Below are 19,526 nucleotides of genomic sequence, written 5' to 3'. Positions count from 1 at the left end.
AGAGGAGGTTGAGACCAGGATGTAGAGGCCCTTGGATGCCAGGAGAGGACCATGGAAGATTCTTTTTTTTAAATCCTTACCTTCTTAGTTTCAGTTCTAAGACAGAAGGGGGGTAGGGCTAGGCAATTGAGGTCAAGTGATTTGCTCAGATTCACACAGATAAGAAGTGTCTGAGATATGATTTGAACCCAGGTCTTTGAGACTTTTAGCCTGGCTCTTTATCCACTGTGCTATTTAACTGCCCTTGATCATGGAAGATTCTTGAACATAGGAGGAGGGAGGTGATGTAAGCTTGGCTCTGTGATAGAGTAGAGCACAAGAACGCAATGATAAAACACACATACTCATATTTTTGTTTCCACCTAGAAGCACCTGTGAAAAGTAACAGCATGAAATAATTCCCTACAGGAGCTTTTGCAGATCAAGAATGAAGATCTAAAGTCTTCCAGGCCTGAAACACTCCAATCTCAGCCCTGAAGTCAGCTGTGCCCCTCCACCATCACCACCTCTATTGCCCATTTCAGCTCAGTACGGATTACTGGGGGAAGAGGAGTAGAAGGGGAAGAAAAAGGTGGAAGGACAGGGAATGGGGCTACCCTGGGCCACAGAGAGAGAAAATGCCCAGAAGACTGAATCAAGGAGACCAACCAAAGACAAAGTGTGGCCCCAATCAGACAGGAAGAGCTCCTTACTCTTGGAATTTCTCTTCCTTCCTGTTGTAGTAGAAAGACCCTGAGCATAACTTTAGTGATGGGTCCAATTCAGTTAACTGAGCAATCAAAAATGTTTATTAAACATTTACTTTGTGCCAGACATTGTGGCACGTGTATTTAGCAGGATGTGTGGATCAGCATGTATGTACACAGGAATATATATTTACCTATTTGTCTTTAGGTGGGGTGACCAGAATTATCCAAACAAATCCACTATTTACTCAATTAATCAATAACATTTATTGATCACTATATGCTGTGGCAGGGACTTGTAGACAGAAATTGAAAGAAAATAGTTCCTCCCTCAGGGCAATTACATTGTATAGGTGGGATACAATGTATACATATTTAGTAAATATAAAATATATAATAACTAAATACAAAGATATCTGGGATCTATGATGCGAAAGCACCAATGGGAGGGAGGGCAGGATCAGAAAAGGTTTTCTGGAGAAGGTGGCGCCTGAATTGATCCTGGAAGAGAATTAAGGATTCCAAGAGAAGGAAGATCATCACAAGTATGATGGTATAGGTTGGGGTGGGGGTGGGGGGGAACAACCCATGCAAAAAGGCAAGGGCATGGGGATAGAGAATAAGCCAAAACACTTTGTATTTTATCTTACAGGCAGTAGGGAGCCAATGAAGTTTCTTGAGCTGAAGAGTGTCACAGTCAGATCTATAAAAGAAAAGAGAGAAGGATTATCTCCCCTGCCTGAGCCTTTCAGTTCAAATCCCAAAGAGGAAGTTATATCATGAGTGATAATGTTTAAAGAGTATTGTAATTCTTCCCTACCATCCCAATGGAAACCTATTTACAAACTCTCCTAAAAAAGAACCTTTTATTAAAAAGTCACCAGTTTCCTAACAGAAAAATTCTCAAAATGGAGGTGAACAAAACTAGAGTGTCCTCTCCTGCCTTCTCCCCCGAAACAAGTCTTTTTCCTAAAAAGAAAGATACCCTGCTCAGGTAGCATTCCAAAAGTCCCATACCTCTTTTCAGGGCCAGGGTTATTTTATGAATAATTTATTTGGGACCATCTGGCCTTCATGCCAGAGGTTGGAATGGTGGGGAGAATTGAGTGTAACTAAAACAAATTAGGGATTTGGGGAACCTCCTATGGGCTTAAAGAAGGGGCTGAGTGGAACAGGATGTATGGTGTTGCTAAGGCACTAATACAGAAGCCATGAAGAAGAGGAGGTTTGTTGAGGTTTCCAGTTCTGTGTGTGTGTTTGTGTGTGTGTGTGTGTGTGTGTGTGTGTGTGTGTGTGTGTGTGTGTGTTTTGGGGATAGGAGGCAGGCAGGAAATACCAGTTCTGGACTTTTTCAGCTTGGGAAACTCCATTCCTTTTCTGTGATTCATGGAGAGAATCTAAGAGTGGGAGAATTAAAAGAGAAGGGGCAGTGGTGGGTGGAGAGGGTGTGAGAGCATCGAAGGGGTAGGATGCAAGTCTTGGCTCCTGATCCCTGTAGACAGCTGCCAGAACATGAGAACATCTTAGCATGGCTGCCACCAAGCAAGGGTTTGAACGTTGGCAGCTGAACCACTAGAACTGTGGCAGAGAGGTCCTCCTTCAGGTAAGCATTCATTTATTATCTTTGTAGGTGGTACAGTGGATAGAGCACTGACCCTGGAGTCAGGAAAGCCTGAACTCAAATCTAGCCCCAGACACTTAATAGCTGTGTAAACTTGGGTACCAGATTGCCTCAGTTTCCTCATCTGTAAAATAAGGATGAAAACAGTTCCCAAGATTGTTGTGAGGATCAAATAAGATAATATTTGGAAAACACTTAGCACCATACATGGCACATAGTAGGCACTATATTAATCATAGCTATTATTGTTATTATCCACTTAAATCTCCTTCATGCACAAGTATCTTTGTGCACACTCATCTATACACCTATCCTAGAACCAAATGGAACTTTCCCAGGCAAAAATCAGGAGTGTTGCAGGTTGCATATAGTCCAGAGTGTTTGACCCCTCCCAACTGCCCCATACCAACCTCCCTGATTAACCTCTCAGAATTGGTCAGCAATTCCAGGATCCCTCCTATGAGGCAGAGAATTCCTCAGAGTGGCTGTCCCAGGCTCCCTCTGACCAACAGTCTTAGAATCTACTCGAAGGTTCTCCCTATATTTACTTCTACTGATTTTTCCGTTTTCTCGTTTGAGGTCCAGCAAGGCATTCCTCACTTCTCTTCGCCCCTGATTCAGTTGGAGGATTTCTGAGCAGTGAGGATGCTCTAGGGATTTTGGTGAGTACAGACCTTTCCCTCTTCTACTTAGGCAGCCTCAATCCTCCAGATGCCTTGAAACTCTCCCAGCTTCTCCCAAGTATCTTATCGGCCCCTAGGGTTTGGGTTAGACCATCATTCTACTCTTGCTCTGGTCCAAGATACAAAGCCAAAGGGCCTTAGAGGCATCTAGATGAACTCTCTCATTTTCTAGGCCCCTTCCTGTACAGGCTGCCAGAGTGATCTCCCGAATGCACAGCTTTAATAATATCATTTCACTATTCAAACACCACCAATGGCTCCCTGTTGCCTACTGACTAAAACCTAAACTTCTTGGCCTGGCATATGAGGTCCTCCACAAACATGGCCTTAATCTACCTTCTTATATCCCATTTTAGGAATATAACTGAGTCTCTCAGAGGATTTAAGGAAGGAAATGACTTTGGGATATACAGTCCAAGTCTCTCAAGTGAAAAAACTGAGGTTCCAAGAGGCTAAGTGACTTATCCAAGGTAAGTGATGGTGGGAAGATTTGATCCCAGTACCTCTGAGTCTAGAACTGGTTAGTTCTCTTTCCTCTGTACTTTGATGCCCTTATTTGAAATTGGCTTGAAAACAGATAGCACAGTGGGTAAAGTGCTAGATCCAGTATTTTTCAAACCTCAAAACACTCTATATAAATGCTAGCTAGTAAGCAGGGTACCAGGACATACCAGCTAGCTGTCTCTTCTCTCTCTCCACACTTATTTTATTCTCCCTCGAAGCCACACCAGCATGAGGCAGGCTCCCTTCCTTCTTTTCCTAGATAACTGTCTGCCTCCTTCAGTCCCTAATTGGATATGCTCAATCTAATGTCTGTGTAGCCCAAGTTATGCCCAAGTTATCAGCAGGGATCCCCACTCTCTGTCCCTAGGAGTCACCTTGGCCCAGGTTTATCTCAACCTCACCCATCACCCCTTACCCTTAACCTAAAATGAGAAGCAGTATAGGGGGCAGCTAAGTGGCACTATGGATAGAGTGCCAGGCTTAGAATCAAGACTGGAGTTTAAATCTGGCCTCAGACAATAGCTGGGTTACTATGGGCAAATCACTTATCCCTCTTTGCCTCAGTTTCCTCATCTGTAAAATGATCTGGAGAAGGAAATGGCAAACCACTCCAGTATCTTTGTCAAGAAAACAGAGAGTCAAAGAGTTGGATACAACCAGGGATCAAACAATGATGACAATAACATGGCGTAATGAAAGGCTTAAACTCAGAAGAGCTGGGTTCAAATTTCATTTTTGTCACTTGCTTTCTGACCATGGAAAAATATTTTAAGTCTTCTGAACATCAGTAGTCCCAACTATAGAACACTTACACTAAAGTCCTATTCCAATGCTTCATCATTAGGTGAAGATGACTATGGGCTCTTGAAGGTAAGCCATTGAAGTACAAATTCTGAGAGGTAACATCAAAGGTATTGAATAAAGACTTAGCCTTGTCATATGAAGCTCAGTCTATTAACTTTGATGAGGTCCTTCACCAGAAAAGTAGTCACCAGGTTTTTTGATTGACTGATTCAAGAAATTAATAAAATTCCCCTTACTTTGTACATGGAAGCAGTATATACATAGTATATACATAGTATACATAGTATACACATAGACACATATATTGTACACACACACATATATTAGGAGAAAGAGTTTATTACTCTTTCAATAATTTTTCAGTTGCATCTGTGGCCCCATTTGAAGTTATTTTTTATGGAAAGATACTGGAGTGGTTTGCCATTTCCTTCTCCAACTGATTTTACATATGAGAAAAACCAAGGCAAACAGGGTTAAATGACTGGTGTCATACACATAGTAAGTGTCTGAGGCTGGGTATGAACTCACAGAGAGGAGTCTTCTGTTTTTTAATATGAAATATTTTCATTTTTTTAAAGTTTATTTAATTAATTTAGAATACTTTCCCATGATTACATGATTCATGTTCTTTTCTTCCCCTCCTTCTACCCCCACCTCTTGTGGCCAACAAGCAATTCCACTGGGTTTTACATGTGTCATTGATCAAGACCTATTTCCATAGTATTAGCATTTGCATTAGGGTGGTCGTTTGGAGTCTATATCCCCAATCATATCCCCATTGATTCATGTGACCAAGCAGTTGTTTTTCTTCTGTGTTTCTACTCCCACAGTTCTTTCAAAAAGGAGTCTTCTTGAGACTGCAAGCCCAGTGCTCTATTCTTTGGAAACATCTAACTGCCCTAGTGAAAAAGGTACTCACACTAATGAAATTGGGGATCTTGGTGATGTAGTAGATATTATTCAGTTGTTTTTTCAGCTGTGTCCAACTCTTCCTGATCCCATTTGGAGTTTTCTAAGCAAAGACACTGGAGTAATTTGTCATTTCCTTCTCTGGCTCATTTTACAGATGAGGAAACTGAGGCAAACAGGGTTAGATGACTTGCCCAGAGTCACACAGTTAGTAAATAGTGTTTGAGGTCGTCTTTGAACTGACCCAGTACTTTATCTACTATGGCACCTAACTGCCCTTAAGATAGAGCACTAGAATGGAACCTGGAAGACTCAAGTTCAATTTCTTCCTCAGACACTTACTAACTATGTGATCATATGTAAGGATATGTAAGGCACTTAATTCCTCTAGCCTCAGTTTCCTAATCTACAAAATGGGAGTAATAATAGCACCTACATTACAAGTCTACTGTGAGAATCAAAAGAAATGATAGACAAAAAGCACTTAAAGCACCTTAAAGCTCTATAGGAATACTAGTCATCATCAGTGCTATTAGAAATATTAAAGCCTGATATTTGAGAGGCAGCATGGCAGAGGAAATAGAGCTGACACAGAAGTCAGAAAGACCTGGGCTCAAAGGTCACCTCTGACCCAACTGACTGTATAACTCTAGATGGGTTTTTCAACCACTCAGTGCCTCATAGTCAAAGCGCAGATGCTGGTCAGCATTGAAAGGAGTTTTCCCCTGAAGAATTCCTTGTACCAACAAATTCACAAGTCCAGCTCCCTACCCTCCAAACCTCATGAATCTGTCTATACATCTTTCCCTCTGTCCAACCATCCATCCCTCTATTATATGTCTACCTGTCCATCTTTCTGTCCAACCATTCATCAGTCCATCTATTTATCTATCTGACCGCTTGTCTGTCCATATATCTGCTCAACCATCCATTCCTCTACTTATTATCTGTCTTCCCATCTTTCTGCCTAACCAACCATCCCTCTGTTATTTAAGTGTCCATCTGTCTGTCCAACCATCTATCAGTCCATCTATTTATTATCTGTCCATTTGTCTGCCTGTCTGTCTGCTAAACCACCCATTCTTCTATGTATTATCTGTATTATCTGTCTGTCAGCCCATCTTTCTGCCTAACCATCCATTATTTAAGTGTCCATCTGTCTGTCCAACCATCCATTAGTTGATCTATTATTTGTCTATCCCTTTTTCTGCTCAGTCACCCATTCCTCTAATTATTATGTCTGTCCATCTTTCTGCCTAACCATCTGTCCTTCTATTATTTATCTGTCTGTCTATCTGTCCAGCTGTCTGTTCCATCATCCATCCATATATTATCTATCTATTTATCTATCTTCCTAACTCACTGAAAAAACATTAATCAAATGCTACTTAGATGAGTAGTTATTGTTGCTGTTGCTGCTGTTAGCATGAGGCTGCCCCAATCTTCCTGTTTCAAAGCTCAGTCACTATATCAGGTCAACACTGAATGCTATTTCCTTAGCTGAAAAACACCTGGAGCTCTGACTGAATTTGCAGGGCAGATGGAGATGATACTGTCAATGTCTGTGTACAGCCTGAGCTTGAATAATGATTGGGACTTTCCTGTGTCAAGTAACAGGAACCACCGTCTTTCCTAATGGTCTCATTCTTCCAGTATCTTCAACATACATAATAGCCAGACTGGAGAAAGCCTTGTCCTGGGGGCCAGGAGATTGGATGCCACTCCTTAGTTGTCACTAACTTGGACACGTCTTGTTCTCTCTATGAACCTCAGTTTCTTTGTCAATATAATCAGGAATTAGTGGCATTGGCCTCTGAGCCCCTATCTAGCCTATACACTCTCTATTTGGGGGGGGGGGTTGCTTGTTTTTTTTTTTAATTTTTATTTAATTAGTTAATTTAGAATATTTTCCCATGGTTACAAGATTCATGTTCTTTCCCTCTCCTCCCTCCACCCCCTCCCATAGCTCACAAGCAATTCCACTGGGTTTTACACTGTGTACAGCTAGTGTTTGAGGCCAGATTTGAACTCTGAAAGAGAAATCTTCCTGATCCCAAGCCCCAATGCTCTATCCACTGAGTCACTAGCTGCTACTACAATCTATAGTTTGATGATTTCAGAAGCCCATTGCTACAGTTTTGCAATTTCCATAAAACCACACAGAGAGTAGCAATAATGGATAAAATTTCCCCTAAGGAAAAGGGTGTATGTGATCCTTTATATCTTATCTTTTTGTACCTCAGCTTTCTGTGGGCCTCAAATGGAAGAGACAAAAAGAATTGACAACATCAGGTTGGCATTCGTTGCCCCAGATACTCATGGCCAAGCTGTTCCTTTCTTTTCCCACTTTGGCCATCATATTGAGCTCTCAAACAAACAAAAAAGTCCCCAAAGCATATCTGGACACACATATGCAGAATCACATGGCTGGAATCTGTTCCTTAGTCACATACTTAGTCCTTTACATCCAATCATTGCTGAGCTCCCAGCCTGTGACAGAAGGCTGACTGCAGGTGGGTTCCTCTAATCTTCCCACTTAGTGACCTTCCTCAACTCATTACAGACCAACTGAAACCCCAGACAAGAAATGTTCAAACTTGGTTGCAAAGAGAAACCGTTGGTTTTTAGCAGAATGTTATGTATTGTCCAATTACTACCCCACATGCAGAAATTTCCCTCACTGTCTAGGTTGAAAATTCCTGTTAAAGTTCAACTTTAGATTGACCCCACTCAGCAATGATTGGCCATGAAGGTCTAAGTATGTGACGGAAGACTTCAGTGGGGAGAAGCCTTCCCACTTGGAGAACCTTCCTGGCCACAGGTATTTATTATTATTATTTTATTAAAATCCTTACCTTCCACCTTAGAATCAATACTGTGTATTGGTTCCAAGACAGAAGAGTGGTAAGGGCTAGGCAATGGGGGTTAAGTGACTTGCCCAGGGTCACACAGCTAAGAAGTGTCTGAGGCCATATTTGAACTCTGGACCTCCCATCTCTAGGCCTGGCTATCAATCTACTGAGCTACCCACTGCCTCTGCCACAAGTATTATTAAGCAAGCTTGCTATGTGCCAGGGATTGTGCTAAGCACTGGGTGTACAAAGAAAAAGGAAAACTAGTCCCTGCCCTCAAGAAACTTATATTCTAAGAGAATAGATTGGAAGGTTGTAAGTGACAACAAGGCATACAGGAGAGGGTAAAACCAGGTTTCAGTAGAAAAGAAGAGGTAATGAGACCTCAGGGAGCTGTACTGCAAGTTAAAAGAAGCAGAAGAGGTGGGTCTCCTGCTCCCAGAAAACTAATTAAATAAGGAGAGGAGGAACACCATTCAAAGTCAGTTTCTGGTCCATTAATTGGGTAGAGTCTATGGTTATTCCTGCTTCCATTTATTAAACTCATGTTTCTGATACTGTCACAGCTATAAATGGCATAAGTATAAATTTTCATTCATTTAAAAAATATTTATTATGCACCTACTATGTGCAAAGTCTTGCATTCCCCAAAGCTGTGGTAAAGAGAAATGTGTAAGACACAGGCTCTGCCCTCAGAAAATCCACATTAGTACTATTGTTATGAAAAATGATGAATGAATAAAAAACACATTAAATATTAGCCTAGTGAGCAGCTAGGTGGCACAGTGGATAGCATGCCAGGTCTGGAATCAAGAATATCAAATCTTCCTGAATTCAAATCTGGCCTTAGACACTTACTAGCTATGTGACTGTGGGCAAGTCTCTTTCTCCTGTTGACCTCAGTTTCCTCATCTGTAAAATGAGCTGGAGAAGGAAATAGCAAATCACACTACTATTTCTGCCAAGAAAATCCCAAATGGGGCCATGAAAAGTCTCACATGAATGAAAACAACTGAACATCAACAAATGAGCCAAGTGCTGGGGATATTAAAAAAAAAATTCAACAGTCCCTATCCTCAAAGATCTTATGTCCTAATAAGGGGAAATAACACATACAAGGGAGTAACGGCCAGGGAGAAATATCTTGATATTTTAGTTTGGGAAGTCTTAGGGATGGTGAGTGGAGCCATAGAGGGATTGATTGGCATATGACTTCTCCAGTGGGAGTATTGATTAGATTGAAACTGATGGGGATGGGGGTTAAAGGAGAAAGGGAAATGAGATAAGGTATGTGATAAGGTTCTTTTAAAAATTAGTAGTAGTATTCATCCTAAGATAGAAGAACAGCAAAGGCTAGGCAAGTGACTTGCCAAGGGTCACATAGCTAGAAAATGTCTGAGGTCAAATTTGAACCCAGGACCCCCTGACTCCAGGCCTAGCATTCTATCCATTGTGCTACCTAGCTGCCCCTAGGTTCAAAAGAGAAAGGGTAGCTGGGTGGCTCAGTGGATGGAGAACCAGGCCTAGAGATGGGAGGTCCTAGGTTCAAATCTGTCCTCAGACACTTCCTAGCTATGTGACCTGAGCAAGTCACTTAACTCCCATTGCCTAGCACTTATCACCCTTCTGCCTTGGAACCAATACATAGTATTCTAAGACAGAAGGTGAGGGTTTTAAAAAACTGATGATAAGATTCAAAAAGTTCATCAGTAGTCAAATCTGATAGCAAGATGGCCAGGGAATAATGTGGTAAGTGCTCTGATCAATGCACAAAAGTGGAAATTGAGAAGATGTAAAGTCCTATTTACATCTGGTTAAGAAGGAAAATAATGAGTTTTGAAAGACTTGTTTAATTATATCAGTTATGGCCAATTCTTCTGTGAACTCCAATTGGTATTTTCTTGGCAAAAATACTGAAATGGTTTGCCATTTATTTCTCCAGCTCGTTTGACAGATGAGGAAACTGAGGCCAACAGAGTTAAGTGGCTGGCCCAGAGACACATAGCCAGAGGCTAGATTTGAACTCAGGTCTTCTGACTCGGGGCCTATCCGTTGTCCCACCTAGCTGTCCTTCTGGAAGATCAGTTGGAGTCTCAATAGAGAAAAAATAATCCATAGGAATTTGAGTCATAGAGTACATTGGCCAATTTGGAGAATAAGACTTTATAGAAGTCAACCTATATATTAGATAAATTAGATTAATCATTAGATAAATCATAGCCTTTCAGGTCTTGTCATCTAAAATCTTAAGTTAGACTGCATGATCTTTAAGATCTGTCCAATTTTAAATCCTATGAGATACTTAGTCACATGTTTAAGGTAGGTTACAAAATTGGAAAGCTGGAGGCCCTTTAATATCAGCCCAAGGGGCTGGATGCCATTCAATAAGAAATGGGGGGCCCTTGAAGATTTTTAAGCCAGGGAATGATGCAATCAAAGTTGTACATCAGGGAATTCTGGCATCCTGTCCAATATGAGACTTCATCTATAAACTGAAAGGGTTGGACTAAATGACCCTCCAACCTTCATCCTGTGATTGCCAGATGGAGATGCTGGTGGTACAGAAATCAAGTTCTTGCAGGACTCCACGAAAAAAGTGATGAAAGCCTGAGTTAAGGTGGTTCACTCGGGAGAGACAGAGGACAAGAGGTTTGGGAAAGTACTGCTTGGTCCTCTGAACAATAGTAATGGTCTTTTCTCATTTATAATGCTCAGGTGTCTGGTTTCCAGGAGCCCTAGGACACAGGAACCAAGGAGACTGCCCAGGTAATGGGGTCCTTGAAGAGTACAAGGGAGTGACTCTCCAGTTGGATAAAGCTATGGTCGGTAATTCAGAGCAGGAAGGCTAGGCAGCCTGGAGTGAGGGTGAGGAATTGAGTTTGAGTACCATCACAAAATGATGCTGAAGCCCTGAACATCCCCTAGGGGAATCTGCTAGAGCAATTTTTCATCATCCAGGCAAAGAAAGCCTAGATAAACAAAATCCCAAGATAATTAGAAATTCTCCTAGCACCCACAGAATATGAGAGCCAAAAGGGATATTATGTCCTTCCAGTGAACTCAGGTAGATACTCTATTGGGGTACACAGACACAGATAGGGTATCTGACATGGATATTACTTTATATTATGAGTTTTTCTTTTTACATCTGAGTCCTACCTCCCCAAACAAACCCCGAGTTTCCCAGGGCCAGGTGTTAGATCTGTTCTCTTGTCTTCACCACCCCCCAACTCCTAGTCCATGGCTGGGCACCAAGCAGATGATCAGATAATGGCTGAGGATCCAAGTTTGACTCAGCTCTAACACTTATAATCTATATGACAGAACAATTCATTTAGCTGTTTTGGACTTCGGGATTGTTATTACTGTTGGGTTTTGTTTTGTTTTTATCCATAAAATGATGGAGTTGGAATAAAAAATACTTATGTTGATTTCCATTTCTATTTTCTACCCTTTGCAGGTTTGTCCATATCTATCCCTCAAGTTCTGTCTAAGCAACACTGATGACCAGAGAGGCCTGCAGCCCTATGTCTGTCCTCTCTTCTATTTTCTTGCCCTGTTGCCATTGTAGGAACTCTTTATGGTGCTCTGTTGGACAGAAGAGGGTAAGGTAGGGAGGGGGCTGAGTCTCTGTGTTCAGTGGTTCATGTAGGATAATGGGGCTGAGAAAGGACCTTGATTGCACCCCATCTCAGCATGCTAAAAATCCTATCAGTGGACAGTTTAGCAAATAGGATGTAACTTGTAGAATAGAATATGCATTCAACTAGGAATAGACAGGCAGATTGTAGAATTATGTAGAATTCATAGAATTATGAATCTCAAAGTTAAAAGGGGCCATATAAACCTTCAGGTATGGTCACCCTAGCCCATATCCTCTGGAATACCCATCACAGCTAGTCTACCTAACATTCTGAGAGCTTTCTTGTAGCTCTCTTGACGTTGCATGAATAAAAGGGATCGTCATTTTCAGAGGAAGAAATGGGTTCAGAGGGGGATGGTGATTTTTGAGATTTCATACAGGTGAGCAGAGTATAACTGTTATTCACACTCAAATCTTTGGACTCCAGTGTTCTTTGGAGACTTCCTAGTTTTTATCTGACTATACCATTAACAGTCAACTACTTTATTAGAATGTAGACCTGGGTACTAGTCCCATACCTACCATCCATTGGCTCTGTAATCTTGGACAAATCAAATAACCTCTTTGAGCTTCAATTTTCTCATTTGGAAAATGGGAATAAAATGGACTGCCTGTTCTGTCCTTGTTATGTTAAGTGATCTAGAGGAAAGGTCCAAATACATTGGGTTGATCCCCTATGGAGGATTTACCAGAGGACATGGGTAAGATCAGGGTAGGGTGAAAGAGTATCTGTACAGATCTGTTGACTTATCTAAGAAAACCCCATCCTAGTTATTTCATAGGAGTGTAGAGAATGTAAAATGAGATTAGAAAAAATGCTTTGTAAACAACATAGGTTACTATATACTCACTGTCTACCTGTGATATGGTGTTTGGATCACCTCAATTCAGTAAACGTCATTTAACCTTTGACTCCAGGTAAGGAGTAGAAGGAACTAAGTAAGGAACTACCCTAAGTATTGAGGATACAGAGTCCAAATGGAAATGGTCTTTGGTCTCAAGAAACTTACATTCTACTAGATACCAATATTAATAATGATTTTAGAGAAGAGTAAAGAGAGGAAGATGATGCTCTGAGGGCTTTTAGCTTCATACTGTCCCAACAAGTGTCTCAGGGAGCTCTGGAGAAGGAGGGGTTGGCATCAGTGGGACTCTGCTTTGAGACTCTAAAGTAATTACAGTTTCTCTGTGGAAGCTAGACTCCTCAAGGGGCCAAAGATTAAGTGACCTGGAAGGATTTCCTCCTCTGAGTCTTCCCCACTCATCTCAGGGAACAAAACAGTCCCCATCACAGATCCTCAGCCCTTGGGGTAACTTCTTATGGAATGAATGAAGCCCTGTGCTTTAACAACATGCTTTGCCAAGTCAGGGTTGTGGGATGGATTCATGGTCTTGCACTGGCAAACATGGCGCACTGTCCTAGAATTAACCATTCTTAGGTCACCTGAGTTCAGGAGAACACAAACCATGGCTCAGGTCAGGAAGGAATAATGGACTTCGGCACTCCCTCCCCAACTATGCCTGCTTTATCCAAGACTGTTTCTACCTTTGGTTATGAAGACTCGAGTTTAAGCTCCCTTATTCCCTCACTGACCTGGCCTAACCACCTTTGTTTCTTCAGTGATTGCTATATTCCTCAGTAAGTCAAGAGAGGGGGTCAGGGAAGTAGGGCCACATATCCAATACGGAAAAGCATGGATTGACACAAAAAGGAATCTTTGGTTGGGGATCCTTTGGGCTTCAGGTATTCCCATTTCCTGGAGTCCTGTATCTCAGGAAAGGTGGAGCTTCCCCTATATCTTCCCCCATGGCTTGTTTCAGGGTGACTTCTTTGTCTCCCTCCCCCAGCTCCTCTCCCCATGTCCAGAAGGGAGGGAAGACCAGATCCCAGCTAATGCTTCCAGAAGGACAGGACAGGATGATGTGGGGGAGAGAAAAGGGGAACAGAAAATGAAGGACAGCTTTGTTCTGTAGGATTAATGAAGTGGCTTCCAGGACTAATAGCCCATTTACCAACATCTCCTCCTCTGCCTCTCCCCTCCCAAGGTAACCTGTGGCCGCAGCCCCCAACCTCCCGGAGCTGTCTTTCAGCTAGCTCCACTCCAGCTTCTTAGGGAGCTGAGAGAGGGAGAGAAAGAGAAAGGTTGTTAAAGGTCTCTAGTGGTGGGAGCTCCCCCTTTCCTTCTCCTCGATTTCATCACCCCATCCCTCCAGGCACATGCTACTACCCCCATCCTGACCCATCTCCATGCATGGTGTTCAATTCTAAAGCTGCTTGCTTGCTTGATCATTGTTAAAGCGAAAGGCATAAGAATTTTCAAGGAAGGGGAAAGGTAAGATCAATATTAGGTGGGGGGCAAGGGGAAGGGTTTGTGTTATCACAAGTAAGGTAGAATTAATATCACGGGGGAGGGGGAGCGGGAGTAAGATTAACACTCTCAGATCATCGCGGGGACTTGGCTTCCTCTCGTGCCTCAGAGCCCTCCTCTGTACATATTCCCCATTCCCTAGTCCCCACTCCCACTTCCCAGCCTCGGTCTCTGCCTCCTACTCCTCCCCAATAGAACGAGCCAGAATCGGGATAAACAGTAACTAATTGGATTAGGAGCTGATAATATTGTTGACCTTTCTTAATGGTTTGCTTGGCTGCCTTTCCACCACACAGAGGCTTAATTTTATGCAAGACTCCGTGTATATGTGTGTGTGTGTGTGTGTGTGTGTGTGCGTGTGTGTACGCGCGCGCTTGTGTGCGTGCGCGCGCTCTCCGGGGGTGATATGCAACCCCTGTTAACCTCAGAATAAAATGGGCTGAGCTTCCTCCAGTCATGCCCCCTACGGCAGGAGCACACACAAATACATATGCGCACAGCTCCACACAAACGCACATGCAAGGTACACGCCGGCCAGCACTCATTTACACTCCTATCCATATGGCCCGCTGCGGACACGAATCCCCCCACCCTTCACCTCCATATTTGCATTCATTCAATCAGTCTCTACGTCTTTTTTCTTTTCTGTCTGTCTCTTCCTCTTTGTCAGGCTCCAGTAGTCTCTGGGTCTTTCTGGATCTCAGATTCTGGTCTCTGACTGGATCGAAGAGAAGAACCTGGAGGACTGGGGGGGTGGGGGGGAGAGAGAGAAAAGGGAAAGGGGAAAGGTTCAGAGGGGACAGAAAAGGTACCAAAGAGGGGAAATTGAAGAGGGAGGGGAAGGATAAGGGGAAGGGAGGGGAGAGGGAGAAAGATAAGGAGAGGAGCGGAGGGGGCCGCTGCCAGTACAGAGCAGATGTTGCCGCTCCGCGGATGAAGCTGTTAGTGTGAGTGGAGTTTCTGGAACGGTAATTAGCAGAGCCCTCATTACCCTGGCGGAGCCGATAACGCGGAGGGGGAGAGGGGCCGACATCAGGGTAATGGGGAAGAAGGGCCATTGAGGAGCTGGAGCCGCGCCTGGGACGGGCTCCGCTCGCAGCTGGAGCCGGGGAGGGGGGCTCTGAGCCAAGGGTGGAAGGCGAGATGAGAGCAGCGCTAGCAGTGCCGCGAAGCAGCTGTGAGTGGCGCGGTGGGTGACCCCGGGGAAGGGGGGGCGGGAGAGGCGGGAAGCTCAGCACAGGAATGAAGAGGTGGGGGGCGGGGGCACCACCGCAGCAACTCGGGCGGGGCCATGGCGCGTGGGGAGGGAGGGGCGGGGGTATGGAAAGGGGGTGGTTGGTATGGGAGGAGTGAGTAAGTAGCTCACGTTAAATAATAGGTTTTCATCCATTATCTCCTCCTATCCTCACCACAAACCCTGGAAGATCATCAGGGCATGTATTATGCCATCCATTTTGCAGATGAGGAAACTGAGGCTAGGAGACTTGTTCAAGATCTCATAGTTAGTGGCCAAAGGCATTAATGGAACCTGGTCTCTTGCCTCAAAGAGAGGCTAGTTCGCATTTTCTGCATCTTTTTTTTTTTACTTCCTGGGAAGGGGTGGTATTGGGATTAAATAAGAAAGGGAAGCACAGAGTAGAGAAGGGGGTGAGGAAGCAGAATTTTCAGAGAAAGAATTCAGGAAACTACTCTGTCCCTTGCTCCGGGCTTCAGGATACAGTCTTTGGTTGGTCTCAGTGCTTCTTTCTCTTAGAAACAGCAGAACAGGTCACAGTAGGATTGTTGCCAACAATCAGGCTCTTCTCCCCCACCCCAAGATCCAGGAGGCCTAGCCTAAAGAGGGGATCATTTTATGTTGGGCCCTCAGGAGCTAGAAAAAGCCCACATTTAGACTTGGTTGACCATCTTCTTTTAGGGGAGTCATTGGCTTTGGGTCCTTCCCAGAACCTTGAAAAGGGATGGAACTCAAAATAGGCATCCCTCTTTAGTTTTTCCACCAAACTTTGCCCACATTTCTCCTCTCTTTCCCTCTCCCCTTGCCATTCCCAGAAAGATGGGAGGCCCTTCTTCAGGTTCTGTATCAGCAGTTACACCATCCCAGTTCATTATCTGTCTCCCTCCATTTCCAACTCTTAAGCCTCTCTGTAGTAGCTCTCTGGTTATCTCCTTTGCATAAGCCCAAATTTTCTAAATTTAGGCTTCCAGAGGGACTGTGGCCTATTCTCTTGTCTCCCCCAGAGAAGGTAACCCAGGACAGGACACAGCTGGAGCTCAGAGTATACTTGCTCAGCACTGCTTAAGGGAGGGCCCACACACAGCGGTTTTTGCAAACGATTCCCAACCTTTGCTTCGGTCCTTTGGCCCAGGGCCCAGGAGAAAATAAACCAGACAAGAGAAATCCCTCTGTTGTTTCTCACCATCCCCAAACTCACCTCATTGCCCAACTCACACACACAGAATTCCATTTCCAACGTGTCCTTCTGTGAGTTCTTGGTTTTGTTACTGGGAGACACAAAAAACACTGGACATGAAGTCAGAGGACCTGGGTTTGCATCCCAAAGTACCTACCAGAGTGACTGGCTAGACAAGTCACTTTCCCTCTCAGGGTCCCAGTTGCATCATCCATGATTGGATTTATACCAAATCTCTAAGGTCCCTTTCAGCTCTAAATCCTAAGGTATAATTCTCTTGCCTGAGACTTCTTTTCTTCCTCTTAGTTCTGCTGCAGAAGGATAGGGAAGACAGAGACATCCAACCATCTCCCATCCTAGACTTTTTCATGACTTCAGAGTCGACCTCCCCTCTTTTAGGCCACTGGGGTCATGGTGGGGGTGAAAAGCCCTTGAGAGATGCCACAATACCCCCTCTGAGCTGGGCTACATGGTAAGGGAGGGGTTAATGGGGAGAAGATGCATCAGAGCAGGAGGCTCCTGCCTCCAGCCCCCCCCCCCCCCCACTCCTCTCAGTTGCTGACTCTTCCTTTTTGTTCAGGCTGACAGGGAGCACCTGGTGTGCTCTGCACAACAATATTGTTCATGCCTCTCTCCCTCCCTCCAGCCCCCCAGGCTCCCAGCCCCCAGTCCCATCATCCCCCCATAATCCTCCCCCTCCTTCTCCCTCTTCCCTATGCCCTCTCCCACCCCCACTCCCCCTGCCACAGGCACAGCGCCCGCAGCGTCTCAGGAAACACAACATATGCTGTCATGAATGTGAAAATGTGGCCTCTTCATTCATGGCCCTGCTTGCCCCTGGGAGGGAAGGAAGGTCAAGTGGGAAAAATTACCATCCCCTTTCCAATCTGATCTGAGTCCCCATGAGAGGCAGAGAAGGGAAAATAGATTTGCCCAATGATGGGAGGGAAGGAGCTCTGTGAGATCAGCTCTTCCATTTCCCCCTCCCCAAAAAATATTGGGGCAGAAGCAAGGAACCTATAGCAAAAGCCTTGCATCTTTCAAGATTTCATTTTCTCTTTCATCTGGTCTGGGGGTGGCAAAGCCCCACCATTCCTTTGTATCCATAAGGAATGGATTTCCAGTAGGCAGTTTGAGGAGGTTCTGAGGAACCACTTTTCTCTGTGCTTAGGCACTTCCTCTAAGGCACTGCTGGGTGTATCTTTTTCCAGTAGTCCAGGTTTCTTAGGGGGATGGGGAACAGGGTGGTAGTGGAGGTGGAGTTGGGTTTTCTTTTCATCCTTGGTGAGTAGAGGGTACCTGGAATTTGGACATAAACCCATTCACCCGGCATTCATTCCAGTCTTTCTCCATCTGTTCATTAGGACTATGACTGAAGGATCACAAGAGTAAGCCAGGTTGAGGCAGAGTGCAGGGAGATAATTGGATAGGGAAGCACCAAGAAGCTCAAACATCAGCCTTATGGAGGCAGAGTGTGTCTTTTTTCTTGGACTGTGCTTTTTTTGTTCTGTTTTCCTAGACAGGCTTGGGGGACTGGTCTGCCCCTCCCTGCACCTGTCTCCCTCACAGAATAAGGGAGCCCAAGGGATGGGTATACAAGAGGCAGAACAACGTCCAGGAACAAGACCAGACGAGAGGGGCTGAAGACTGGACAAAGGCCTAGAGTGGAAAAAAAAGTCAGGACCCCTGGATTCTCTGCCCAACTTTTCCCTAGAAACACTCCTTCCTTCCCCGGGTTATGATGTGCCTCCTTCACCTCCCCCCTCCTTCTGCCTTCATGCTGAGGATGCAAGAAACTCTGAATGAGAACTGTGGTCTGATTCAGAGCTTTCAGCTTTCTAAGCAAAAGGCCTTGTCCAGCTGAAACACCAACTCGGCACCTCCATTCCCATTTTCTGAGTCTCCAAGCACTTTACTGAGTTTAACTGGCCCTCCCCCACTGATACTCACCCCCCCTTTCCCACCCCAGCCCCTGAAATCTGCCGCCTGGGCACCATCCCAGCCTCTCCTGGTGTGTTTTCTCTGTTTCATTATCTGCTCCGGGCACCAGGGACGCCAGCACCAAAATTAAAACAATAACTAAGCCAGAAGTGGACCCAGCGGCCCCTTCGCCCCTCACCCCGGCCAAGAAGCCCACAGATGCATCCAGAAAGGAGAAGGGGGAGTGACCAGGGCCCTCAACATGCCAGGGCACCTTATTAACCCTTTGTCCCTTGTAAAATAACTAGAACTTTCTTGGGTGGGGCCCTTCTCCCAGACTGAACTAGTGTGCCTACCTGATAGGGACTCTCTGGGTCACTGTGAGAACCCAGCCATGATGTCCGTGGACTCCAGACCTATGTTAGCTCCTTGGTCCCAGAATGATTTCGAATGTGCACTAGGACACAAGGGGGGGACTGTGGAAGCAGGGATGCCTGGCCTCCCAGAGGATGCTTGAATCATTCCTTTGTGGCCCAGACTGTCTCCTACCTATGACCCATTCATGGAATAAGAACCATAAGTGGGGACACATCTTCCTGCTCTTCCAGAACACGTTAGACAGGGACAGTGGGATCATAGAGCTCTGGGACGAGCTTGGCTAGGATGGAGTCGGGCAGCTTCAAAGCCACCATCTTCAACACTTCTGGAAGACTTTGGGGGGAATCTATGAGCAGGGCCTAGAAATTCTTGGCTCTGTCAAAGAATGGTTCATTCTCTGATCCTCCAGCTAACACTTTCACGGTCTGTAGATTGGGCCTTGCTAGTATGGCAAGGATAGGAATCCATCCGTTATTACAGTGCCCTTTTCCCCCTCCCCGTACTGGTCTGGGTTTGAGAATTGGACGGAGGCGGGAGGTAACCAATAAAACTGCTGAGGCTGGATAGAGATTTGCTTCCTTCAGAGGCAAGCCCCAGGAAGGACCAACCGGGATATATATGCCTTTATATGAGAGTTTTCCCTCTCCTTCTGGCTCCAAACAGTCTCAGAAGCAGAGGCGCTCCCTGGCCTGTGATGGCTTTGGTTGAATTTGTAATCTGGGGCATTGATCCAGGCCCATCTATAG

At 44.7% G+C, this 19,526-nt stretch overlaps 1 long non-coding RNA gene across 1 annotated transcript; it reads left to right on the top strand.

Moving 5' to 3' along the window:
* The first annotated feature begins 1,217 nt into the window (after positions 1-1,217).
* On the top strand, positions 1,218-13,886 carry LOC103105164 (uncharacterized). Its single transcript, XR_460426.3, has 4 exons — positions 1,218-2,969; positions 3,347-3,460; positions 10,775-10,825; positions 11,520-13,886. It is a non-coding gene; the product is annotated as an uncharacterized LOC103105164 (long non-coding RNA).
* Positions 13,887-19,526: the final 5,640 nt, after the last annotated feature.

The sequence above is a fragment of the Monodelphis domestica genome, chromosome 1, assembly GCF_027887165.1.
Source record: "Monodelphis domestica isolate mMonDom1 chromosome 1, mMonDom1.pri, whole genome shotgun sequence".
NCBI lineage: Eukaryota > Metazoa > Chordata > Mammalia > Didelphimorphia > Didelphidae > Monodelphis > Monodelphis domestica.
This window is presented reverse-complemented; position numbering and strand designations above follow the sequence as displayed.